The sequence below is a fragment of the Crocodylus siamensis genome, chromosome 4 (assembly GCF_052110815.1).
Source record: "Crocodylus siamensis isolate JL-2025a chromosome 4, ASM5211081v1, whole genome shotgun sequence".
Taxonomy (NCBI): Eukaryota; Metazoa; Chordata; order Crocodylia; family Crocodylidae; genus Crocodylus; species Crocodylus siamensis.
In genome coordinates this window covers 8,160,514-8,187,699 of record NC_143398.1, presented here as the reverse complement: position 1 = coordinate 8,187,699, position 27,186 = coordinate 8,160,514, and the positions used below count along the sequence as shown (strand labels likewise).

The following is a 27,186-nucleotide window of genomic DNA, read 5'->3' as shown; positions in this document are numbered from 1 at the left end:
CGTCTGGCGGGGAAGTCCCGGTCCCTGCACAAGAAAATGGAGGTGAGGAATTGGTTAAAGAGGTCTGCTTTCTCCTCTGGCACAACCATCAGATTGCCCAGCGTATCTTGCAGGGGCCCCATGTTTCCTGGTGCTTTCTTCATCCTCCCTATATATTTGAAAAAGGACTTTCATTATCTTTGATCTTGGACGCTAGTCGTAGCTCTATGTCCACCTTAGCTTTCCTGACCGCCCCCCTACAGGACCGAGCAGAGGAGGTATACTCCTCTTTGGAGATAGCACCCCCCTTTCCACCAGGTGTACGCCACCTTTTTGACAATCAGGCATTCCCGGATGCCTTTGAGCCAGGGGGGCTTTTGGGCACTCTTGCCCCTCTTGCTTCTTGTTGGGATGGTCACCCCTTGGGCCCTGAGTATCGTCTCCTTAAGGAACAACCACTCATCTTGGGCACTGAGCTCTCTTGCTCTCGAGAACCCCAGTGCCTCTCCCACTAATCTCCTGAACTGGTTGAAGTTGGCCCTCTTGAAGTCTAGGGCTACCGTCTTGCTGCAGGCCCTTGACACCCTGCGCTGGATGGTGAATTCCAGCAAGTGACGATTGCTATCACCCAGGTGGTCGAGGACCTGGAGGCCCCTGACCAGGTCATCGCCAAGTCCAACAGGGCATTTCCTTTGGGACCGTGCACCTCCTGAATTAAGTGGAGGTCCTGAATCTCGGCCAGGAACCTCCTGGGACGGTCCGACCTGGCTGACTGTTCCTCCCAGCAGATGTCCAGGTAATTTTAATCACCCAGGACAACTACATCCCTTGCCTTAAGTGCCTCTGCAAGCTGGCCCGAAAATCCCCGGTCCAGCTCCTCCCCTTGGTTGGGGGGTCTGTAGTAGACCCCCACTGTTAAATCCCTCTCCCCACAGCCCCCTCGTATCTTAACCCAAAGAACTTCAGCTTGCCCCTCCTCTGACCCCATTCTGCTGGCAGGGGATGTGTATTGCTCCTTGACATAAGTGCCACACCTCCAGCTTTCCTTCCTTCTCTGTCCCGCCTGTAAAGCCTATAGCCCCTAATGCTAACTGCCCAGTCATGGGATGAATCCCACCACGTTTCTGTAAGCCCTATTACATCTGGGTCTGAACTGGCTATTCTGAGGGCGAGTTCCTCCTGTTTGTTCCCCATACTACGAGCATTGGTATATAGGCATTTAAGGCCTTGCCTAGATGCATGTGCCACCCCCGGATTTGGGAAATTGTCTGGACCCCTGTTTCTTACCTGGGCACTCCTTGCATTTGTCACCTGTCTTGCTCAGGTGGTGTCTCCTAGTCTTTCTGCAGCCTCCTCCCCTGGCGAGGCTAGTTTTAAAGCTCGCCATATGAGATCAGCCAACCTGGAAGAGAAGACACGCTTGCCTTTAGGAGAGAGGTGAAGCCCATCCTGCCCCAGCAAGTCCCCTGCCCAAAAGCATGGGTCATTATCTAGGAACCCAAGGCTTGTCTGGCGGCACCAACTGTGTAAGCGCCAGTTGACCTCACCAACACAGGCCTCTTGTCGCCGTCCCCACCTACTCACCAGAAGAAAAGAGGAGAATATCACCTGCGCCCCTGTCTCCTTAAGCTTGTCCCCCGGAGGCTCGAATTCCTTCATAATGCAGTCAGGGTTGCCCCTCGCCACGTCATTCGTCCCCACGTGGATGACAACCATGGGGTACTGGTCTACAGGTTGGATGTAGGCCGGGATCCTCTCTGTGATGTCCCTAACCCAAGCCCCAGGCATGAAGCAGACCTCTCGCACCATGGGGTCAGGCTGGCAGATGGGACCTTCCAGTCCTCATAGGATGGAGTCTCCGATGACGAGGGCCTGGCATTTCTTCCTGCTGGTGTTTGCTCTCTGCCCATTCTTTGTCATGTGGGGAGTGGCATCATCCCCGCGGGAGGTGATTCCTCTGTCTTTCTCCATCACAGCTGCCAGGGCATCAAACCCATTTCCCAGGTGAACCTGGGGAGCTTCCACCGCTCTAGGCCTGGCAGCTCTGGATTTGGACACCTTCTGCCACTCCTGCATTGGATGCGTCTCCTGTGGGGGCTGTCCAGTGGGTCACCGGGCCTGCAGAGAACAGAGAGAGGCATTGATTTCCTCCTCTGCATCCCTGATCCCCACCCCCCCCAGCCTAGAGCTGCCTCACCTGCTCCTCCAGGGCCCTAAATCATGTGCAGGAGGGAGAGGCAAGGGGACCACCAGGCCCCACCTCCCCAGGACCCCACCGAACCCCCCCCAAACAGGGGGGCAAGGGGCCACCTACCCCGCCTTGAGCTCAGTCTAGGTGGAAGCCTGAGAAGAGCCCATGACAAGTGGCACCGCCAGGGTGGGGCCCCTGGCAGCCACGCTCCGCATCTGCACCATGTCTGCAGAGCTGCGCCTGCTGCTTTTGCTCGCTGAAGGTGCCACTCTGGGCAGCTACCTCACAAACGCCAGCGCAAACGCCAGCACACCTTTACAGAGCGTGGCTCGCTGTTGGGTGATCTAAGAGGGCTCCAAAGGGCTTCCCCTCCGGACCTGCCTCAGGTAAGTGGGGCAGAAGGTACAGCACAGCTTATGGGGAATCGGCTGTTGCTGCCCCCGCCACTGCTTCCTCTGCAGCTGCTGCCTCCACTGCCAAGGTAAGAGGGTACACGTGTGTGTGTGGGGGGGGGGGGGGCACATGTGCGCCCTGCTCCCTCTGCTCCTGCTCCCCAATTGCCCAAAAACATTGGGTCCAGCCCCTTACACTAGGCAGGAAAGACAACTGAGGACAGGTGACCCCAGTGAGGTGACCGTCCAGTCTCTTCTTGAAGATTTCCAGGGTAAGTTATTGCACCAGCTCTGGAGGGAGTTTATTCCACAGTCTGGACACCCTGACTGTGAAGAAGTTTTTCATAGTGTTAAGCCTGAAATGGTCTCCCAGGAGTTTGTGGCCATTACTCCTGATTTTCCCCACGGGTGCCCTGGTGAACAGTCGTTTGCTGAGCCCTTGATGTACTCCCCTGATATAGTAGTAAGCTGCTATGAAGTCCCCTTAAAAAGCCTTTTAAGGCTGAAGAGGCCCAAGTCCCTCAGCCTTTCCTCATATGGCTTACTTTGCATGGCTCTGATCATAGGCATGGCTCTTCTCTGGACTTTCTCAAGCTTGTCCACGTCCTTGTTGAAGTGTGGCACCCAGAACTGGATGCAGTACTCCAGCTGCAGTCTCACCAATGCTCAATAAAGCGGAAGAATCACTTCCTTGGTTTTGCTTCAGATGCATCAGTTGATGCATGCCAGAGTATTGCTACCGCATTGCACTGCCAGCTCACATTCATACCATGGTCTATTCTTACCCCCAGGTTCCTGTCAGTCACAGTGCTGGTCAGTTTGGCACCACTAAGCCTGTAAGTATGTTAGGACTTGTTTGTCCCCAGATGGAGCACTTCACACTTCTCAATGTTGAACTTCATCTGGTTCAGATCTGCCCAACTTGCAAGCCTGTCCAGGTCCACCTGTATCTGCAACCTATTTTCAAGTGTTACCATACTCCCCCATAACTTGGTGTCATCCACAAACTTGCCCATAAGCTCTTCACCCCCATATCCAAATCATTAATAAAGATGTTGAAAAGAACTGGGCCAAGCACCAACCCCTGATGGACACCACTGGCCACTTCTCACCAGGACAATACAGATCCATTCATTAGGACTCTCTGGGTCCTACCCTGCAGCCAGCTCCCTCTCCATCTAACTGTCAAGCAGTTGAGCCCACAATCCTCCAATTTTCCTGTGAGAACATACATGGGATACCAGATCAAAGACCTTTTGGAAATCTAGGTATACAATGTTGACCTTCTCTCTCTTATCCAGGTGGTGTGTTACCTAGTCATAAAAGGAGATGAAGTTGGTAAGACGAGATCTGCCTGTGATGAAGCCATGCTAGTTGTCATTCAGAATCCTACCTTTCATAGAAGTAGGGTCGGAAGGGACCTTGTAGATCTTCAAGTCTGACCCCCTGCCCTGGGCAGGAGAGAAAACTGGGCTCAAATGATCCCAGCCAGGTAATCATCCAGCCTCCTCTTAAAGGCCCCCAGGGTAGGAGCCATCACCACTTTCCTTGGAAGTTGATTCCAGATCCTAGCTGCACTGACTGTGAAGTAGCGCCTCCTCATGTCTAGTCCAAACCTAATCTCTAACAACTTGCGGCCATGATTCCTTGTTACTCCAGGAGGTGCTCGGGGGAATGAGGTCTCTCCCAAACCCTGCTGGTCCCCCATAGTGAGTTTATAGATGGTCACTAGGTCCCCCCTCAGCCTTCTCTTGTGAAGACTGAACAGGTTCAGATCCTGTAGCCTCTCATTGTAGGTCTGCCCTGCTGTCCCCGGATCATGCGAGTGGAGAGGGTCCAGAGGAGGGCCATGCTGTCCACATCCCTCCTGAAGTGCGGCGCCCAGAACTGGACGCAGTACTCCAACTGCAGCCTGACCAGTGTCACATAGAGGGGAGGATCACCTCCTTAGACCTGCTTGAGATGCATCTGTGGATGCAAAGTACAGTTAGCCCTACTGACCATGACCTCGCATTGTCGGCCCATGTTCATTTTGGAGTCAATAATGGTTCCAAGATCTCTTCCTGCCTTCGTGCTCTCAAGAAGAGAGTTTCCCATCTTATAAGTGTGCTGCTGGTTCCTACTGCCCAAGTGCAGCACCCTGCACTTGTCAATATTGAAACCCATCCTATTTTCATTAGCCCACCCCTGTAACCTACTCTAATCTGTCCTTCCCTACTAGCGTGCCCACCTCACCCCAAATCTTGGTATCATCAGCAAATTTAAACAGGCTGCTTTTTACCACATTGTCCAAGTCATTAATAAAGAAATTGAATGGTATGAGCCCAAGGACCAAGCCCTGGGGGACTCCGCTGCCCACCTCCCTCCAGGCTGAAAAAGACCTGTCCGCCACCACCCTCTGAGTATGACCCTTCAGCCAATCTGCAATCCATCTGACTGTGCAGGCATCAATGCCACAGTCGCCTAGTTTTTTAATGAGAATGGGGTGGGAGGTGGTGTCAAAGGCCTTGCTGAAGTCCACAAAGACTACATCCGCTGCGGCACCTGCGTCCAGTGCTTTTATGACCTGATCATAGAAGGCAATCAGGTTGGTCTGACAGGCCCTGCCCCTAAAGAAACCATGATGGTTGCCCTTGAGCATCTTCCCTGTTGCTGGCCATCACAGATGTGCTGCTTGATAACCTCCTCAAACAGTTTCCCCAGGATTGAAGTAAGACTAATGGGCCTATAGTTGCCTGGGTCCTCCCTCTTCCCTTTTTTTAAAGATGGAGACCACGTTGGCTTTCTTCCAGTCATCTGGCACCTGCCCAGAGCACCACAAGTGCTTGTAAAGCCATGCCAGGGGCCCTGCAATAACCCTTGCCAATTCCCTCAACACCCTAGGGTGGAGAGCATCTGGACCTGCTGATTTGAACACATCCAGCCCCTCCAGAAGCTCTCTAACCTGGTCCTCCCCAACCTTAGGCCTGACAGCATTTCTCCTGAGTCTATCTGGAATCTCAGTCGGGGAGTCCCAGTCCCTGCACAAAACAATGGAGGTGAAAAATTTTTTTAAAGAGGTCTGCTTTCTCTGGTACAACCACCAGATTGTCAAGCATAGCCTGCAGGGGCCCCACATTACCTGCTGTCTTCTTCATTCTCCTTATATATTTAAAAAAGGACTTTTTTTATTATCTTTGATCCTTGATGCTAGCTCTAGCTCTGTATCTGCCTTAGCTTTTCTAACAGCCCCTCCTACAGACCTGAGCAGTGAAGGCATAATCCTCTTTGGTGATAGCCCCTCCCTTCCACCAGGTGTACACCTCCTTTTTGGCAATCAGGCATTCCTGAATGCCCTTGGTGAGCCAGGGAGGCTTTGGGGCACTCCTGCCCCCCTTGTTTCTTGTTGGGATTGTCACCCCTTGGGCTCTGAGTATCATCTCCTTAAGGAACGACCACTCATCTTGCGCACTGAGTTCCTCTACTCTTGAGGACCCCAGCGCCTCTCCCACTAATTTCCTTAACTCCATTGAAGTTGAGAAGATACCTTCTGCAAGCTTATTACACATAGACTCCCCTTGATTAATTTTTTCAGGATTTTCCTTGTGATAGAAATTAGGCTAATTGGCCTACAGTTGCCCAGGTCCTCTCCCCTCCCCTTCTTGAAGATGGGCACAACATTGGCCCTCTTCCAGTCTTCAGGGACCTCCCCCAAGCACCACAAGTGTTGGAAGAGTTTTGCCAAAGGTCCCGCGATGACTTTGGCCAGCTTCTTCAGCACTCTCGGATGAAGTTCATCTGGTCCTGCTGACTTAAACTTCTAACTTTTCTAACTGAACATGCACCAGCTCAACATCTACAGTAGAAAGAGGAAAATCATACTAGATAAGGTTCAGAATGGGCATGGTAAAAATGACCACCTTAGTCCAGTGAAATGTCAAAGCAAAGTAATCATCCAGGAGTTCAGTTTTCTCCCAAATGTCAGTAACCAGCTGTCCTGAGTTAAGCAATGGACCCATGCTTCCACTTGTTTTCCTTTTGTTCCCTAAATGTCTAAAGAAGGACTTCTTATTCTCTTTGATTTCTGTTACTAGTTTAAATTCAGTCACTGCCTTAACCTTTCTTATCTGCTCCCTACAAGTGCGGGCCATTGTCATATAGTCCTCCTTGAGGACTGTCCCAAGCTTCCATTGTTTATATGCCTCTTCTTTTTCAAGAGGATCATGATATCCTTATTAAGCCAAAAGGGCTTCCCAGCCTTTCTGCTATCTTTCCTCACATGGGAATGGACTTCATTTGTGCTTCAAGGATCATGTCCTTAAGGAGCAACCGCTCTTCATGCACTCCCTTTCACCTTCGGTCCCTAGTCCCATAGCACTTTCCCTACTTATTGCCCTGAGCCTGTTGAAATTCACTTATTTGATGTCCAAAACTTCAACGCTGCTAACTGATGACAGACAGTGAATGTGCTGTCACCCAGGCTACCCTCTATATTCAAGCTGCTCATCAGATCATCTCCTATGGCCAAGAGCAAGTCTAGGGAAGCGTTACTTCTGGTTGGCCTATGCACTTCCTGAGTTGGGTAGAGCTCTTCAGTACAGGTCAGGAAGCAACGCAACCAATCTGACTTAGCCAAATGCTCCTTCCAAGAGATGTCTGGATAATTGAAGTTGCCCATGATGACCATGTCCCATGTGCATGCAGCTTCTGCCAGTTCTCTAGAGAACTCCAGATTAAGCTCCTCCCCCTGGTTTGGTGGTCTGTAGTACACACCTACATTTAGGTCTCTCTCACCACCCCTGTCCCCACCCCCATAGTTTGATCCAGAGGGTTTCAAGCTGCTCTTCATTGGAGCTGATGTCAGCCTCCGAGGAGTTGTATTGCTCCTTTGTATAGAGAGCTACACCTCCATCTTTCTTCCCTACTCAGGCCCTTCTGTGCAGGGTGTAGCCTTCTATGGCCTCATTCCAATCATGTGAGGAGTCCCACCAGCTCTCTGTAATCCCTACTGCAGTAAAACCTGTATTAACCAGCATTTTATAAACTGGAAAACTCTCTATTAAACATTATCCGAGTGACACGGCAAAAGCGAAACTGGAAGTACTGCTTCTGGGGGACTTCCTGTGTTGCCGCCACAAGCTGAGTTTTTCTTTGCCACTTCTTCAACCCAGGGCAAATAGCCTGGATGGGAAAAAGCAGCCTGCGTGTGGCCCCCCTCTCTGTCCCCTGGCACAGTGATGGGGGATGCTGGATAACAGAGCTTTTACTGTAAATTGTAATGCCCACTGTAGAGTAAGAGGTCTAGGTCCTCCTGCGTGCTCCTAGCATTAGTGTACAGGCACCTGAGTCCTCCTATTGAGACCCTAGATTTCCTGTCACAGCTGAGGGAGAACAATTCCCTTAGCTCTTGGAGGAGTGGGTCTCCTAGTGTCCCCAACTTCAGAGCTTTCTTGTGTGCCAGTCCCCAGGCATGCTCCAGCCAGTGTTTCCCATCCCCCGGTGACCTGAGTTTAAAGCCCTATCTAGAAGATTGTCCATCCTGGCTGAGAAAACTCTTCCATGTGAGATGGATGCCATCCCTTCCCAGGAGTCCTCTCTCCGTGAAATGTGTGCTATGGTCAAAGAAATGGAAACCCCCTCCATAGCACCACCACTGGAGTCATCGGTTTACTTCTTTGACACTTCCTTTGTGCTCCTGGTTGAAGGCCACAGACCTAGGAGGAAAGGATAAGACTACCTATGCCCTTACCCTTGAGCCGAGCCCCCAGAGCCCAGTTGGCATTCACGACCTGTTCTGGATTACTCCTGGCCATGTCTTTTATGCCCATGTGGATGAGGAGCATGGGGTAGTGGTTAGAGGGCCAGATAAGCCTAGGGATCCTTTCTGCAACATCCCAGATGTGGGCCGCAGGGAGGCAAGGGGGTTCAGATGGCAGATGGGTCCCTCAGTGCCCTTCAGGAGTGAATCCCTCCCCCCACCACCCCCCTGCATCTCCTCTTGGGTTGGTAGTTTGCTGACTACCTACCTCCTCCAGTGTCTCCATCAGAGCCCCCTCATGCGTGGTGAGGGGAGCATACCTGTTGTGCAGTGCCAGGGGAGGTTAGTCCTAGTCCTGCATGTCCTGGAACCTGAAACAACGGTTTTCCAGGTAGGTCTTTTCAGCCAGCCTTCTTGTTGACCACCTTCTCCTCTATCTTCTCTTCTTTTTCATTCTTCAGGAGAAGAGCCTGACTTGTAGTAGTCATCAATCTCCTGCTTGTGGGCCCTGTTGGCATGAAGTCTGCCTACCTGGGCCTGGAGCTCAGTCACCTATGACTCCAAGAACCTCACTAAGAAGCATACACCACAGATGGGGGAAACTGTGCTCCCATTCCGTTGTTAGCTCCCATTCCTGGGCCAGGTAGCCCCCGCAACCCAATCCAGGGACTCCCTTTAGGTGGAGACCAAAACCATGGGTTTGATCTGGGTAGAGACCTCAGTGCTGCAAGAGAAGGGAGCACCAGTTGGAGCCGATGCAGGAAGCTGCAGGGTATGACACATCTCTACCATTGTATGGTAATAGGCTATGCTATTACCCATGAACTGGCCTAGGAACTGGCCTGCAAACTGCTTCCCCTGTTGGCAGGCACCCTGGTGCATGAAGAGGCAGAGGGGACACTGCTCTCCCCATCTGTTATGGTGTTTTAGAGCCAAGACTGTAGGCCAAGCTCCCAGGACTGTGGGCACAGCATCAATCTGGCAGATGATCCCAGTCAAATCTCATGTAAATAGTCAGTCTTTGCAATAGCAGCTGTAGCATCTATAAATACCTAGCCCCATAAATATCCATCCATCTCTTCCTGTTTTCTAAGAGACAAGTTTCCGACCTTTTAAGAGATCCATTGTTATTTATCTTGATCACTGTCATCCTCACACAGAGAATGTTACTGTCATCTATCTATCTATCTATCTATCTATCTATCTATCCACCCACCCACTAACCCACACAGATGTCATCCTGGTTCTGTATTGTATAATGTATAGCTGATGTTTTTCCAGTACCTACAGTTTTCATCTTTATGATGTGTCCCAGCTATTGCGGGGGCACGCTTTCAGGGGCCCTATGCCTTGGCATTACATCAGGCATGAATCTCTACAAGGTATGAGTCAATGGAGTTGACTCAAAGTATAGTCATCTCCAGGGATGTGTTGTGCTGGGGATGAATTTCATCTGCCAGGGACAGTCCAATGAGATTGCTCCAAGGACTGATTTGGCCTTATAAACAGATACACAGGGAGATGCATGTGTTCCATTTGCAGATGGATTAATTTTCCCTGTATGCCCCTCAGAAAAAGAAAAGGGGCATTTAATTGATGGATGTAGTGAACTTTGTGACTTCCCAGTCTCAGGTAGGTTAATACAAGCTCATTTTCACCCCAGCTCATGCAAGGTTATGAGCTTTCCAGTTCAGCTGATGGGATTCTACTGTCCAGTGTCTTCATGCATAGGTAAAATAGTGTTTACAGCAGTAGCATGAGAAGCAGCCAGAAAGGAGCTTTCTCGGAGGCAACATATTTGTTGAAATCTTTATGCTCCCCTGATCATGCACACAGATTAATAAGTCGCAGTAGCATCCAGATCTTGCATGGCACTCTGTCAGTAGACCTCAAAGCATTTTGCAAAGAAGGAACTTCACGTCATGGTTACAAGTGTGGATAACTGAAGCACAGAGATGAGATGATATGACTTGGTGAAGGTCACCCAGCAGAGCCAGAAGACACATCTCCTGAGTTCCAGTCCAGTACTTAATCCACTAGGCCCCTCTCTGGCTTGGAGAAAGTGGGGGAGGAAAAAGGGACTAACAGAATCCAATTTGTATAGTAAATAAAGAGGTCCCCAAATTCTTCCAGACATCTCTCAAGGGCTCCAGAACTAAGAACAATTTTTCTTTCCCACAATGCAGCCCAAACTGAAACTTAGCTACTCTTCTCTTCCTTGGGAGCCAGGTCTCTATGGGCACATCTAAATGTCACCATATGGTAACATTGCTACGGCACTGTGTTGCAGTACTTCTAGAAGGAAGCACTAAAGCACAGTGCAGTAACAGGTGGTTACTGCACCATACACATGGAGCACAGGTGGACGTTGCCGTAGTGACACGCTATATCCAGGGAGCACACCACTATGGTAACGGAGCTGGCAATCGCATGTAGACCCATGTGATCACCGTGGATGTGCCCTATGTGAGGAAAATGTGTTGTAGCTTCACTGTCCTCCCCAGTTCGTACCAGCTGAGGATCTGATCCCAGCAGAGGTGTGAGATGCTACCATGAAATGAACAGGAAACCTGACCCCTTCCTCCATGGGGGACTAATTTAGGAGCACATTTGAATTCAATGAAAAATCCCATTGCCTTCTGGAAGAGCTGGATCATGTCCTAGGTGCATCCTTCCCCTCTTACTCTAGAGCTACTTGTCACAGGACGGGATCCTCAAAGATGGCGGTGTTACCCCTGAGGCCCCTCAACTATGCCAATACAGCCCTCTGGGCACCCTCTAACCTCGCCTGCCACGTCTTGATGTAACAGTAATGAGTAGGGAAGGTGCCTTTAAGCCTACTTGAGCATGATCCCGATGGACTTTCCTGAACCCTGTGGGTCCCGCACCCCTTGTGGGTCCCATTTCAAAATAGATGTCCTGGGACACCCCAGCCTAATGGGCTATATGTGTGGCTCCAACCGCCCCTTTACCACACCCCAAGCCTTGCAAATGGCATTGACATTGTCCTCTCTGGGCTCTCTGCAGCCTTGTCTCTGCCATGCCCTCTCTGGCGCCAGGGTCCCCACACTGCAGTGGGCCCCCAGTGAGGCCTCCTCCTTCCCCAGATAGCCTCATCCAAACCACCAGTGTTATCAGACGGCAAACAAACAGCAATCAAACAGGAGCTCCTGGGCTATAACATAACCCAAAGTTCAAGGCATGCTCTGCCCCTTTAAAAGAGTAAAACTTCTTCTCTAATAGTGGGTGCTTGTAGGCGAGGGTACCTTATGGGCTCCTGGGGCTGTAGCATCTCTGAGCCCTCCCTTTCAGCTGCTGGCAGGGAACTGAACTGCCTGGTCCCAGCCCTAGGGTTTATATAGGCCTAGGGCCCTGCCTCTTCTAGCCAGCTAACCTGGTGCAGGTGTGGCCAATTCCCTCACTAGCCAATTGTCATGGCAACCTGCACCTGGGCTCTCATCTGGCTCTTTGTGTTCCATCCCCAGGCAATCTCTGCTCTAAGAGGAGCAGGCACCTTAATGCCCTGTGACGCTGCTGTTGAAGGCATGTGGCCAGGGTGTGTAGAGTGCTCTGTGGTATAAAGCCTGGTCCAAGGAAGATCCTTGCACGTGGTTCCCTAGTGGGGAGGAGCGATGGGCTCCCTCCCGCTACATGAATCCTCTGCTTCTTTCTCCAGTACTCAAGCCGTCCTGTTGCTGAACAGCAGCTTGGTCTGATGAGTGAATTCTTCCATTCCCTTCCCCCAGTGCCAAACCCAATCTCTCATTATGTGAGACTTAATTATAGCAATAGGAAAGTTCTTTAAAAGTGGTTACTTCATGGCCAGTGGGGCTGAGTGCCATGGTGGCAACATCTCAGAGCCTGTCTGGAAGGGTTTTTAACCCAGCAAGGACCAACCTCTGTTAGCTTTTGTATTCACTTCAGCATGAGAGTCACATCCTTTTACCAGTCAGAGATAGAGTGAGAAAGGAAACAGGCCTTTCTCAGGCCTTATGAGACGCAGAGAAACAAAGATACAACTGAATCCCAATGCTAGCAGGTCTCTTATTTACCTTTCTTGATTTCTCTGCCATCTAAATTCAAAAACTTAACTAGTAAGGTAATAGCATCTGAGGGGGATTGGTTGGGTTTCATTAGGAAACCTATATTTAACATTCACTGATGTTAATTGGCCTGATTTGTCAGTAACCAGGTCAACAGTCAGGGCCTGAAACTGTCAATTATTTGCATATTATTTGCCTCTGGCCAAGGTTAAATAAGGATGCCGCTAACAGCTGCCTTGATCTGGAAACCCAAAAGAGGAAGTCTGTCTCCAAAAGCAGCCTTATGTTATTATGCCTGAATTTATTTGATCCTACAACCCCCTCTAGAAGTAGAAGGCATGAACTAAATCCAGATGGAGCTGGAAGGGGAGAGAGAGAGAAAATAGGTTGATTATTTTTTTTCTTTATTTTAAAATAAGAGCTTGTCAATGACCTTCCTATCGGTCTTTTATGCCCATTGCAGTTGAGGTCTGCCAATGACCCTGTATGCCTTTAAGCAAGTAATTTAGACCCAAATTTTCAAAGAATCAATGGAAAGTTGGGCTGGAAGGAACCTCACAAGGACATCTAGTCCAGCCTCCTACTCAAGGCAGGATAGTCCCTGACTAAATCATCCCAGCCAAGTGTCTGTCTAAAATTTTCAGGGATGGAGATACTACAGCTTCCCTAGGCAGCCTGTCCCAACGCTTGACCACCCTCAGGGTCAGGTAGTTTTTCCTAAGCTCTAACCTAAATTTTGTGTGCTATAGCCCGAAGCTACTTATTATTCTTAGTTCTGTCCCCTACAACCATAAAGAAAAAGCCATCTCCATCTCCTTTACAATTGCTTTTTTGATAACTGCTGGTACTAAACTGTTCAAAAGGATAAAATAACCTATAGCCACTTGTACCAGTGGTAACTAAGAGAAGAATCATCAACTCGCATGGCTCAAGATACAGTCTGCAGCAACAAGAAAGGAAATGTATATCCAGCTGGGATGTACAGCATGGAATGACATCTATTTGCTGGTTATATTGTAAGGGAGGGGATTATTTTGTTTCATCTTCTGCAGCATTCAGCATGGAGCGCTGTCAGAAGCCGGATGTCAGAATAACTGGACAAGGGGCACATCCTGGAAGACTAATTCTACTTTCTTAACGTCAAAGAAGTGGATGTTGACAGAGCTCAGACCATCACCATGGCAATGGCAGGACACATAGGGCATAAGCCAGAATGAAAATCCTCAAGGTAGGAAATTCAAGTACAGTGGTTCGATGATTTAAAAAACTGCAAAATCAATTGAGTCTGAGCTGCTGTCTGAAGAAAAATGTGCTATTGTTTTTTTGACTGTGGCCTACTGTGCTTATGGCATGTATAAAGTAGGTTGCATATTGCAGTGTATTGTAACTGGAGTATAACTTTGGATAGTGGCAAAGCACTGAAGCAGGAACCAAGAAATGCAAGCTGCTATAAGCCCTATGGAGACATTGCTTCTGCCTCTCTGCAGAGATTTGTTCATGGACCACATTAAGGCCAAAAGGGAACATCGCCATCATTTAATCAACTATAAAACAGCTTATAGAAGCCAACCGATAACAATTGAATCAACCCTATGAATCATCAGCTTAAGGAGATCATTTTTATAGAAAGGTGCCTGGTTTTGACTTACTGTGATGGAGAATCCCCCAGCCCATAGGTTCCCCTGAATCCCAGTTAAGCACAGTTCAAGGGGTTAATTACCATATTAAAAATGTCCTCCTTATTGCAAGCCTGAATGGACCTCACTAGTAGACTTTGCAGGATGTCCAATCCTAAGCATAAGAATGTATAATAGTTACCATAGGCAGGCACTTGCTGTTGTAGAGACTGGGCTTTCAAGAAAAATACATATTTTTTGTTCTTATAGCATTTAATAATGATGATATAGCTCCAAATTCTTGAGTCCTGACTCAAGGCTAATACTAACACCAATCTTTCCATTGTTTCCAGTAAGATCACTTGGCGTTTTTCAATTAGAATAAAGCAATTAATTGCTCCAGGCAAACATGGTCGGACTTCTCTGACCATTATGACTGCTCAGCATTTTTTGAGTTTCAGTACAAGGATATGATGCTGAAGAATGAACTTCAGTGCCTGGCAGTGGTGCACAAGTTTGTCTTGCTTAAGGTCCCTAGATAAGTAATTTCTAGGGCTGGGTATTAGAGAGATGCCTTAAGCGGCCTGATCCAATCCTCTCCAAAGACTGTGTTGTTCATACTCAGTTTATTAATTCAGACTTGGGTCAACTGGGAACAGAGTTTGAACATGACTCTGCATTTTTTTTAAGCTCCAGAGCCCCAGGGTTTCTCAACTGGGAGGAGGTGGCCCGCCATGAGTGTCACTAAGGGCAAATGGAGGTAGTTGCGAATCCTTGGAAACTTGATCATTGTCTAAAGCAAAATTAAACAAACTTGGGTCAGCCAAATAATTGTGAGTTGCGAAGCTAAATGTAACAGTTATGGCAGCTCTTTGTTGCATGACCTTGCTCTGCCCCTCTTTGTTTTTCAGCCAATTTTATTCGCAGGGCGAGAGGTGTGTGCATATGTTGTGCAAGATAGCAGAGAAAGAAAGGTTAAACACCTGTGAAGAGTGTTCCCAGCTCAAAGGCAACATCTGTTGGTTTTAAAACTTTGATTTTAATTTCAAACCAAAGCCTCCAGTCAACCCAGCATCTCCCCTGACCCTGCCTCTGCTGAGTGAAATTAACATGCTCGTCAGTTTCACTTTAAATTAAATGAAAACAAATGTCCATGTCAGTTTCATGGAGCAGCTGCTGAGGGCTCAAGAGAGCCCAGAACTGGGGAACCACCACCAGCTCCCTCCATCTTGGGGCAGAAGATTAGCTCTGGAGCAAGCCCACTCCCCCCAGGTAGATTTTTCCACCTCGCTTAGGCACCCCATGGTATCTGAAGTTTTCACTCCCAAGACACACCTATTAAGCAGAAACCGAGGCAGGACTGCCTCCGGAAAAGTTAGTCAGACCCTAGAGGTTGTGAACAAGACAGCTTGGCCTCAACGGACTGCTATGTTTCAATAAACTATGTTTAACTGGAAAATTTCTGATGAACTCTACTGGCAAGTTCTTACCTTTCAAAGCCAAGCATTCTTTGTTGGCATCTTAAAACACAAGTGCTAATAATTTAGCATAGGTTTCTTGCTGCCAAAATGAATACATGTCCTAATCCCCACCCCCTTTTTTATAGTAAGGAGATCAAAAATGTTTAGTATTTCAAACGGTAGTTTGCTCAGCTGAAATGAAAAAGAAACACTGACCTAAAGGAATGCAAGACACTGAAAGGTCTCGTCTGAGTCATGCCTCCAGTGGCCTGTTTGCTCTTTGTATTACTTCTTTGTTTAATGTTCCACTAGTTTGTCTGCACCACTGCTAAATTTAACCTCCTCCCCCACTGCATTTTGTAATCCAGGTTTTGTCTGCAGCCTGACTGCCCTACTTTGCTGCAATACCCTGGTCTCCTTGAACAATTAGGGGCATCAAAAAACCCCATAGTTAACAAGCCACATATAATGAAGGCACTGCTGTTGCCCAGTCATCTTTGGCTTTGATCCCACCGTTTGCATAATGTCCTAACTTTTGAGTCAGCTGCTTGGATACCAGGATGTTACTAGGGTAGGAAATGCCAAACCTCCATCACCTCATTTTCCTATTCAAAGTAACTTCTGTTCCAAAATATCCTGTAGACTATGGGAAAATACTCTGGGCTAGAATCCAGGAAACACACTCAGGTCTCTTCTATGAGCCTATGATACCCTGATCAGAAAAAGAAGATCCTTTCATTTTTAGCACACGGGTTCAAATCTAGCCTAGGTCAGTAATGACAAAAAAAAATCTTTGGCCTGTTATCAGGATCAATACAGAAAGCACTAGATAAAACTTGTGAGCCTTTGACACACCAGGCCAGATAGGGTTTATTACAGGACAATTGTCCCTTCACAGGAGAATTATCCAAGAATTGCTCAAGAACAGTCCACAATGGAAAACCGGTGAAACTGGACAGCTGTCTCTACACTGTTTAATTGTCCTACCTTGGGATGCATTAAGTAATGGGGCATAAAGAAAGCTCCCAGTCTTCATCACCTTAACTGCTGCCTGGTGAATTACCAGGGAGGGAGGAAAAAAATAGCACCTCACATTTCCTTACTTTAAATGGTTGGCAAGGTTTGTCTTATTGCAACAGTACAACTCCAGTTCCATGTTCCTTTACTGGTATTATCTCATGGGACACGCCAGACTGATAATGCAGCACTATATATAGAATGGGGAACAATCGTATGTTGCTGGTCATAAATCTAAAGCATATCAGAGATATGGCTGATAAGATATTGCACTTTCCCAACCTTGGGTTGCATCACTACAATTTGCCTAGAGAGGACAAGGTGCTACATCAGAAGGTCAACAGCGAGTTCATGGCTTTGGATGCCAAGTCAAAGCAAGTAATCTCCTTCCACCTGAGGGCTAGATGACAAAGCTATGCCCCTTTCTCCAGCATTTCCTGTTACATAGGTGAGATGGCTCCCAGGACCATGTGTACTGACAGCCTGGGACCATATCTAAGGCAAGTGTGTCAAACTCTCCTAGGGCCCCAGGCCAGATGTGGACCCACAGGGCTTGGGGTGGTGGTAGCAATGGGCCACCCCAGTGGCAGTGAGGCAAGCCATCACAAGCCATAAAGGTACTTGTTTGGCAGAGGTGTACAAGTGGTAGTAGGCAAGGTGACTGCATGGTGTCAGAGGGCCATGTGTTGTGGCAGGCCATGCCCACTGCTGGCCATGTCTTCAACTTCTGGTAGCCCAGAAGGAGCAGCTCTGCAGGTCAGAACTGGCTCGCAGGCAGATGTCTGACACCCTTGAGCTAAGGTGTGTCACTCTCCCTGTGCACTGTATAGGGAACCCAGGTGCCTACCTTAATGCCACGGACTGCACCTGGCAGCAAGGCACCGAAAAACTGGACCACTGGACATTGCAACAACTAAATCCTGTTTGTGACTCTAGCACTCATGTGCCAATTTAGTCTCTAAATAAATGGCCAGGTCCCCAACTGTGCTGTGTACTGAGGTGGTTCTGCTTCCTCTGAGAGATCATCAGGCATGCGGTGGGGAGTCTAACTGTGGCCACACAGTTGACAACATCTTGGCTAATGAGAAGAATGGGAGGAAGCACTTGGGTGCTATTTCAGTTCCCACCCAACTTTAACGAAGGGCTTTGCACTAATCTCTGGGCAAAGTTGCCTAAGATAAGAGCAGCCCTCTTCCCTCCAGTTTCTTCCTCTTCTGGCTTTGTCCTTTTTTTCTCAGATCCCTTCAGTCTTTGATAACCCCAAATGAGGCAACTGTTGCTTGTTCCTTACCAACATCTGTCTCTGCTGTCATTTCCCAAATGGCCGTTTCTTCAAACTTCTGTTGTTACTGGGACGTGCACACCAACCATCAGACAATCCCACAATCTTCACTGTATTTTCTATTAAAAGGAAAAAAAGGATGGAAGATGTCCAAGCTCCTTTAGTTACAGTTTCCATGAAGTTGAAGTTTTTCCTGGGAAAAATTTGATTTGGCCAAGTTTTTCTAATTTTTTTCCTATGATGGGAAAAATAGAAACAAATCCCGCTTTGGGTCAAGCTGGCCTTAATCATAGCATTTGTCTTTGTTGAATGGAATTGAAACATGGACTGAAATCAAACTGACCTTAACCAACATATCTGTTTTCCCTCCCAGGACTTGGAGCTCAGACGGCTCCGACCCCTTTTCTCCTCTCTAGGCCAGGGTCTATGGACTTGGTACATCTCTCATAATGCACCAGGGTCACTCTCATAATGCTCTGGGTCTGTTCAATGAATAAGATGGCTGTCCTGGCTTACAGGATAAGATGAACATGATATATGTTGAATTACAGCTCCTACGACATACTGTAGCCACCGAGGTGGACACAGATCAATGTTAACTGAAGCTAGAAAAAATCTACTTTTGCTTCAAGACTCTAAAAATATTTATTTTGCAGAACAGAAATTTCTGAAGAATCTCACTTTTGAAAAATTTTAGATTGAATGCTTCAATGGAATGATATTTCCACTCTATCCAGAATTTGGTTTCACCCCAAATTGGGAAAAAGAGTCAAATTTCAGTCGAATTCTAACCTTATTTGGCTCAATTTGTGGCAGGTCTCTGGACTGAATGAGGCATGTCCTGACTTACACCAGGTATGGGCAGACAGAATATTTATAATGCTTTGAAAGGCCTTAAACTAATTTTAAAATCCGGCAGATGGATGATACTCAGTTAGAAACCAGTGTTACCCTGCCCAAGCATTACAAATTTATCCTGGGAAAAATTGGGGCTGTATCTACATTGATACAGGAGTTATCCTTCTGAATCCATAGATGCCCCATTTTGCAATTCTTGCCTGAGCTTTCCCCCCCCCACCGCATGACGAGGATGCCAATAACTTACAACAAGTGAACTCCTTTCCATTTGAGAGGCAGAAAATCTTTAAAATATGAGCCACCGTTAGGGGAGGAAAGAATGTAACAAGCTAATGAAAATATATATCTTGCGTAGACTGAATATTGTTGACAGCCAAGAGAGGCGGGATTCAAGAAGTAATGTAAAAATTTAAATAAATACATCCCTGGTGATGGGGAGGAATACTAGCTCAAATAAAGGCAGCGCTACGCTGGTGTTATTATTTCAAAGTCATATGAACGGCGTGAGTCACACGCTCTACCTCAAGGGGGCAAAGTGCAGCATTGCAGTTTCCAGGGCAGCGTGCTGGAAATAATCTTTGCTAGCCAAAAAGCGATGTTGGAAGGTCTCCTTATTTTCAAATACCGTGCTCCCTTATTTGAAAACATGTAAAGAATTGCAGTGGTCTTAACTAACGATTCTAGCAGGACAGCAGCCTTTTGTGCACTCATGTGGAGTGTTTTTATTATTATTATTATTATTATTACTACTGCGGTTACTGCACTCACAACAGCCATGTCTAGAATAAGATCAGGGCCCTCGTTGTGCTAGGAGGTGTACATATGTGTTGTAGGAGATGGTCACCACACCAGGGTTAAATAGCCATTCTTTAAGAGGAAGCATTTTTTAATCTACATATTACAGACGAGAAAAGACCCAGCAGGCATGCAGGGCTCAGTGAAGTGAAGTGAGTTCACTATTGCAAAGGATATAATTGGTAGACTAAGGAACAAAGCCCAAAGTGCCAATTTACTAAGTGCCAACTCAGTGCCTTAGCTATAGGCCACTATAAAGTTTCCATTTAAAAAGGCAATACCTCCAGGTTTTGCATTTCTGGGAATCCTGCCAGGTTCATTTTTTTTTTTTTTTGTATTACTTTATCAGCTTAAATTTAACCTTACCTTAAGTGCTGCTGCCATGTAGAGGGATCCTATAAAAGCCTGAGTAATTGCATCTCCCACCTGTGGATGTTGAAATGCTTTGGTGAGAGGACTAATGAAAAAAAAAAAAATACAGGTTTATTTTCCAGAAGCGATAATGTAGTAATGCAATCTTTTGCCTTTGGTAATATTGCATTACCGTTACAATATTGCATTGCATTATTATTGGTAATAATAATACCTAGCTACGGTGCTCTTTTTCAGTGGATCTCAAGACACTTCACACAGGAAGTCAGTATGGTGATTATAATGCGATTTTACAAACAGGGAAGTTGAGGCACAAAGAGAAGGGATGTGCTAAAAGTCACCCAGGGCCAGATCCAGGAAGGTAGAATACAGGTTTCCTGAGTTTCAGGTCCATGATCTAACCACCAGGCTACAACTGCCTTCTCCTTAGTAGAAGTCTACTGTATTTTCCTCTGGCATGACTCTCCTGATTCGATTTTTAAATAAAATGTAGTTTTTTAATCCAAATCAATGTCACGCTGTGAGGAGTGTTCGAGAGTTTGTTCCCAAGTACCCTGAAGTCAGTGGGAATCTTTGCAAGGTATGACTTTGTACCTGCTCCAAGGCCCAGAGGAAAGGCACAGAAGTTAATGGGATACAAGCTCAAGTGCCCGGCGCTGACTGAAAGCAGACTTCATTGCACATAGAGAGCACAGCATATATTTATCAGTGCCGAGGCTTGAAACATCCAGCGTAGGGAAGTGCACCCATGTGTTTCCTGCATGGTCCGAGCACCCTCCGTGCTTAGCGTCAGGTGTGCTGTGAATCCCAAGCTGATAGTGATTGGGCATGTCAAGAAAGGTATGTGGTCCCTTTTGTTGCACATGCGTGCAAACCGCCCTGCATCCCCGTTGTCATGGGAATTCAAACCTCCTGACTCTCTTGCACATTCCCATCCTCTGCCGTAATGCTGCGTGGATGCAGCTCTGTGCACTGAATTTCAACGAGGACAGCCGCGTGTAGCGGACTCGCCCTGGAATCCATTAGAAGTCGCATGCCACTGAAGGGCAGTGACCACATACACCAGCTTATCAGTGTTTCTGTGCTCACAAGTACTGTACTTTTATAGGAATTCAGGAACTGTTTGTAGCAGCAGGTCAATAAGAACAAATGTCTCTCCAAGCTGCAACACTGAAGAAAAGCATTTTAGGTGCATTTAAAAATATGGGGGTTTCATTCCTCTGTTGGTTATCTGTGGGCTCAGGTGATGCTAAGGGAAAGTGCAGGCCCACCAGCCTTCAACGCTTGCTTCGTATAGCCTGGAACACAAGGTATCCCCAGGCAGCCGATTTAAAACAAACCAAAGGAAATACTTATTTTTGCACAATGCCACAGTTAACTGGTGGAATGCATGGCCACAAGTCATTATGGAAGCCAATAAGAAAACAGGGTTCAAAAGGGACCGAAGGAATTTATAGAGGATGGGTCCATAAGAGGCTATTAAACAAGGGTTAGCATTGAAACCTTAGACTTTGGACTATCTCTAAACAGATGACTGCTGACAGCTGGGAGTGTCTAACAGGGGGCAGATCATGCTACACACAAAGCCTTTTTTTCTCATGTGCTTTCTTTAAAGTACCTGATACTTGCCTACTGCCAGAGAAAGGCCTGTTTCTGTACCATGGGCAACATGGGCCACCAGAAGAACTATAAACCTCCCTTATTCAGAGAGGCCACTGGAGGTATAGCAATTTATTACTTGGGACAAACTCAAAAGGAAAGAGGGATGTGAATGACAGTCCCGGGTTATAACAAAGCTTCCAGAGGGAGAGCACACAGCCGGCACCCACCAGCCCTAAAATGAGTCTAAGGAGCCAGTGGATGCACCCAGTGAAACTCTGCCCGGAGACGTGAGCAGATGAGGGACAGAGACATGGCCTCACAGTCACCAGGGATCCCCCTGGCCAGAGCCTCCTTCCTGGACAAAAAATGGCAAGTTTGGCTAGAGCCAGGAGGAGATTGACCAGGAGGTCACAGGACTTGGTGAGGCCATGGATGGGGAGTAGGGCAGTGAAGGGGCTGCAACCTGGTGCACTCCAGGTCCCTGTGGCCAGAGTCTCCCTCTTCTGGCAGAAGGGGAAGAGATATTGGGAGTGCCCAGAAGGTCCCCAGTGGCTCATGGGATGAGGATGGAGTACAGGTATGTTCACCAGGGACCTCTGCTGAGGGTATCCCACCACTTGGTGTCTGGGCAGGATGCAAGGACGGGATGGTGGAGCGTTCGGAGCACACATGTGTAGAGCTGGCAGTGATGGGTTGTGTGGAAACAGACCGTTTTGGTACCCCCACCTGCTAACGTGGTGTGGTAGAGAGTGCCATTTGGGCTGCAAAAGCAGGGGCTGGTGCTGCCGTAGTGGTAGAAATTGCCCCCTTCTTCACCCTGGTGGGGGCAAAGGCCTGGCAGAGCACTGTCTGAACCACCCAGTCAGCTACTTACCCTGACACTGGCAGGAGTGGTGCGGCTCCTTGGGATAGGGGAAGGGTAGGTTTGGAGAGTGGCAGGGCAGAAGATGGCAAGGGGGACTGTGCAGGGGAGCCTTTGGGGTGGATCTAGTTGTCAGGAGACCATGCTTCTCCCTGCTCTGTATTGGGGCCTGTAGCTGGGGTGGTTTGCATGGGGTATGGAGGCGACCAATCAGGGACCTAGGTGTTGGATGTGCCCTCCCTGGAGCCCAGAGGAAGGGGACAAGCCCCAGGGCTCCCACCTCCCTCCAGGTAGTTGGAGGGCCAGGACTCCACTCTTGGACCCACATCAGGGATGATCAAAGCCTGGGTCTCAGCACTGGTGGCAGCAGGAGGGCAGGTCATGGGTGGTGGAGTGTGGGGGGTCTCCTGTATGGGGTCCCCCTCCTCATGACAGCCTGGCCACCTTGGGTCCTCTTCTCCAGGGGTCTGCTTTTTCATTCTCCCTGGTGGTGGGGTGTCTGGAGCAGCCTGAGAGGTGATGGTGTGACCTTCATGCCAGCCCCCGTCTTGAGTCGTCAGAGGGGATTCCCTCCAAGTTGGAGGGCCTGAGCTGCACCTGAGCTTCCCATTTGGTATGCATAGCAAATTGCAACCCAAAGGGGACCAGCACCAACTCAGCCATGGGGTAGCTCATGGCTAGGTCAGCAGGAAGAAGTGGTGTGAGTCTAAAGGGAGGTGGTGGTGGTCGGGTAGGCGCACCCCTCTTCTTTCTCTTCCTTGCCTGCTTCCCCTGCCCTGGGATGCCACTGGTGGCTGTGGCATGCAGCTGGGATGCCAGGGGAGCTGGTGGTAGTGGCACCCCTCTCCATAGTGTGGGCCAGCGGTGCCTTTCTCTGATGGTTTAAGGTGCTCTCCTGGTGGAGGTGCCCCAGTGCCTGGCACCAGGAGCGCCAGACGTCCCCCACGGTGTAGTAGACTTCATTAGGGACCTGGAAGAGGACAACAAATGCCCCCTCTGCACCTTCCACCAGCAAGATGACAACCTGGCAGCAGAAGGATCACACATAGCAAAGGTTGGGGTCTTGGAGACATGACCTTCTTCAGGTCCTGGATGTGGGCACTCCACCTCCTCTTACACAGCAGCCTCTATGACAGGAAAAACACCCCCTTGCCATACATCCTGGACCACCCTGGTGGTCTCCACTACCCACACAAGCCCCTGCATGTACATCTCAAAGTGTGGGCCATCATTGGGCATCCAGCAGTGCTGTCGGCTGAGGGTAGGGAAGGGGTTTCTGCTGTCTAAGGTGCAAGGGGAAGGGGTAGTGAAAGGCCCCAATTCAGGGGCTTCAGGCTTCCTTACAGCTGCCTGGGCATAGGTGCGGCTAGCCTTAGCCCTCTACCAGCCCCACAAGCATGGTAGTCCCTGAGTGGCTGCAGGCTGGAGGGTACCCCTTCAGGGTGGATCACAAGGCATTAAGACACCCATGAGAAGGAGAGGGAGGCACACTGATGCCATATTCAGTGTAATCACAGAAAAGGGGGCAGTGGGTCACAGGACTTACCATACAACAAGAAGAAGATGTGGGGATGCTGCCAAAGCAGCTAGCAGGATGGCATTGGAGGGGCCTGGCTGGTCTTGCTCAGTTCCCTTTAAGCTGTAGAAGAAGGAAAGGGAGCAGGAGGAAGCTTTTCGTTGCCCTTGAGAGGGGAGGGCAGGGCAGGGGCTAGCCAAGGTAGAGTGCAGGGGCCTCCGATAGGATAAAGTGCTTGCAACCCTTGCCAGAAAAGGCCTATTAGGCATGTAAGGAGGAACATGAGCTTTACACCCACAGAGCAATTTTTATCCCTCCCTTTTATTAGAAGGGGCAACTAGGCATGTGTCAACTGAGTTTGAGGGACAACTAAAGAGAAAACAAGGCTGAGAATGAGATTCCAGGTTTCAAATAAGTGCTTCAATGGGGAGACACCAAACAGTGCCTACCAGCCCTCAAATGAGTCCAAGGAGCCAGTGGACGCTGCCCAGTGAAACTCTGCCTGGAGACATGAACACACAAAGGACAAGAAAATGGCCCTGCAGTCCCCAGGGGTCCTCTGGTCAGGTAGATCACTAGCTTGGGTAGGACCAGGAGGAGGTTGACCAGGAGGTCCTGGGAATTGGCGGGGCCATGGATGAGGATGCATAAATGAACAGGTGCAGGGAGTGAGCAGGGGGAGGCTCTGAAGGAGGCAGTGAAGAGGTTGCAACCTAGTGCTCTTCGGAGGGCCAGTGCCAGGTCTCCCTCTACTTGCAGAAGGGACAGGTGTTCAGGGAAGTCTGAATCATACCAGCTACATGCCCATGGTGCCAGCAACTGAGGTTCCCCGTGGTTCATGAAATCGGGGGGGATATAAGCTTGTCCATCAGGGACCGTCATCCCCACTGACAATCTGGGCTGGACACAGGATGGGATGGTGAAGGATGTGGAGCATGAGCACATAGAGCTGGTGGCAATGGGGTGCATGGAAATGGACTGGCTTGGGATCCCACAGTCTGTTAACATGATGTGGTGGGGAGATGATGATGTGGCCCCAGGGGACTGGCTGAGGCAGAGGTGCCACAACAACCTTTGGGGGGATGCCAAGGGCATGGACGGCCTTCATGCAGGACCTGGACAATGTAGATGAGGGCACTGTTTTGTAGGGAGGCCTTGACCCTCTGGAGTACATGATGGGGAACTTGCAGCATAGAGGGCTCCATGAGTTGGGACAGCACAGTGGCATCTGCCCACCCCTGCTTGGCAATGTGAGTGATGTGGACCAGACCTATCCCCTGGCACACCCAGGGCAGTAGGCACCTCCATCACTTTAACCACCATCTGGGGTTTTTTCAACAGGGGTTCAGCGACAAGGTCGGCACCCTGGGTGACTGTATTTTGGAGGTGGAGACCAGCTGGAGGAGGTCCTGGTAGAAATCCAGTAGCTTCTCCAGGTTCTGCTTAGGGAGATCTCATTGGTAGAAGAATTGCTGGTCATATCGGAGCACTTGGAGGTAGCAGGGGCTCCATTTCCTATGTAGCTCCATGCCGTGTAGCTACCAGCACCATACAGGAGCCTCTGAAATTGCAAGGTAGACCAAGCCCTGCCCACCCTCCTGCAAGGGGAAGCTCAAAACGCTTGCAGACCCAGTAACAATCTGTCCAGAAGAAACCCAGTGCCCATCTCTGGAGACGGGCCAGGAGCTCCAGGGGCATGGGCAGGGTGTTCAATTGGGGCCAGAGCATGGACTGGATTAGCTGGTTGATGACCAACATCCTCCTGCAGAGGCCTGCCAGAGAAAGGATACTGGCTTACAGGGACCTTTGATCTGACCCAAGATGGCTGTGCTCAGGGAAAGCAATTCCCTCGCACAAAAGCAGGGGCAGGCATTTTGTTTTCCATTTGTTCGGCATTTGGCACAATGCATTCCTGCATTCATACTTCCTATGAGGGCGTTTGGTTCGTTAGGTGTAATATGCTACATCCTACGATAGGTGTACGTAGGCTCCTACAAATGAACGGCAGTTGAACTGAATAACCTTATGTGTCTCGCACGTATCCCAGTGCACCAAATGTCCTTGTGGAAACTATGTGGGTGAAACAAAAACAACCACTGCACTTGAGAAGGACCTGTCACAGAACATGATGAAGGAGAAAAACACCCAGTTGCCAATGGGAGAATACTTTTCACAGAACCACTGCCTCAAGTCTAACTTCACAATCCTCATACTCAAAGAAATATCTACAAAATACCTTCAGCAGACAGGCCTGCGAATGAAAATCCAGGACTGTACTGGACACTAAAAGCCACAGACTAAACAGAGACACAGGCTTTATGGCTCATTATCATTTACCTGTTCTCTGCTAAAGCTGCTAGACTCTGTAAGTAATAATGATCATCTCCCCTTTTGAACAGTCTTACCTAGTTCAACTGCCTTTCAGCTGTTTGGTGTTTTCTTTGCTCTACATTTTACAGCTCTTTTCGTATTCTTTAAGTGATTATTTTCACTTAGCAAACACATAATGGGGTTAAACAAAAGTCATTTTTATAAGTTTTTGGTTGTTACCGTGTTGCTCTAAGGACATAGGCAGGCTAGGTTCTTTGGGTAGATGTGGTATCTTTTATTAGACAAACTGATTTATTTCCCATTTTTTAATTGGTTTTTAGCTTAGGCAGTATTGGCTTCTTTCCTAGAGGAAGGGCACTTAGTCCTAGAAAGGTGTAAAAAATGAGGGGTGTTTAGTGATATCATTTACTGGACCAACTATGTAGTTGGGAAAGATTTTAGGCAAGCTTTTGGGGATTATCACATCTACAACAACACTTCAGATCTACTGCTCCCTTCAGTCAGGGTGTACATAGCCTCTGCAGTCTCTTGACCTTTGAACCATAAGCCTCACACAGGAGGCCAGTCTCTGAGTATCATATTTATTACTTGCATCTCAATTATGTATCCACTGGAGCACCATAGGGTTCAATGAAAACAATGATGCTTCAGCAGGGGATGAAGGTGCCTGCTTCACCTACCAGGTGTTTTCTGCTCTGGTTTCCAGTTCAACCCTTCACAGGATGCTGGGAAGGAGGCTTGCCAGTTGTGCTATTAAAGAAATGTCTGTTTGGTTCAGGGTTAGCCTGCATTTTAAACCATTTCCTCAGTCGCACCTTCATTGTAGAGCAGGCATATCTTTCGAGGCAATTTCAAAGCTAACTGAGGTCAACAATAGCCAAAAGAAGCCAAATCAGTGGAACAGACTGTACTTTAGGCCCTTTGAATGTAGGTTTTGTGGGATAGGAGCTACACTTTTCTTCATGCCTTTCTTGTCCTTGGGAATGGTCTTGCCAGCAGTTCCTTGTATTTACTTGACTGAATTCTCAGGATGGTAAATCATCTAGAAGTGAAAGATGGAGTCATGCCAGCATGTGTCTAGAAACCTATCCCCAACAAGCGTTGAGGCTGCCAGCATCCAATTCAGCTTTTAT

General features: G+C 48.5%; 1 pseudogene; it reads right to left on the bottom strand.

Annotated features, from left to right (window-relative positions):
- Nucleotides 1–1,299: 1,299 nt before the first annotated feature.
- LOC149865459 (uncharacterized) overlaps nucleotides 1,300–27,186 on the bottom strand; it is a 62,370-nt pseudogene continuing 36,483 nt past the window's right edge.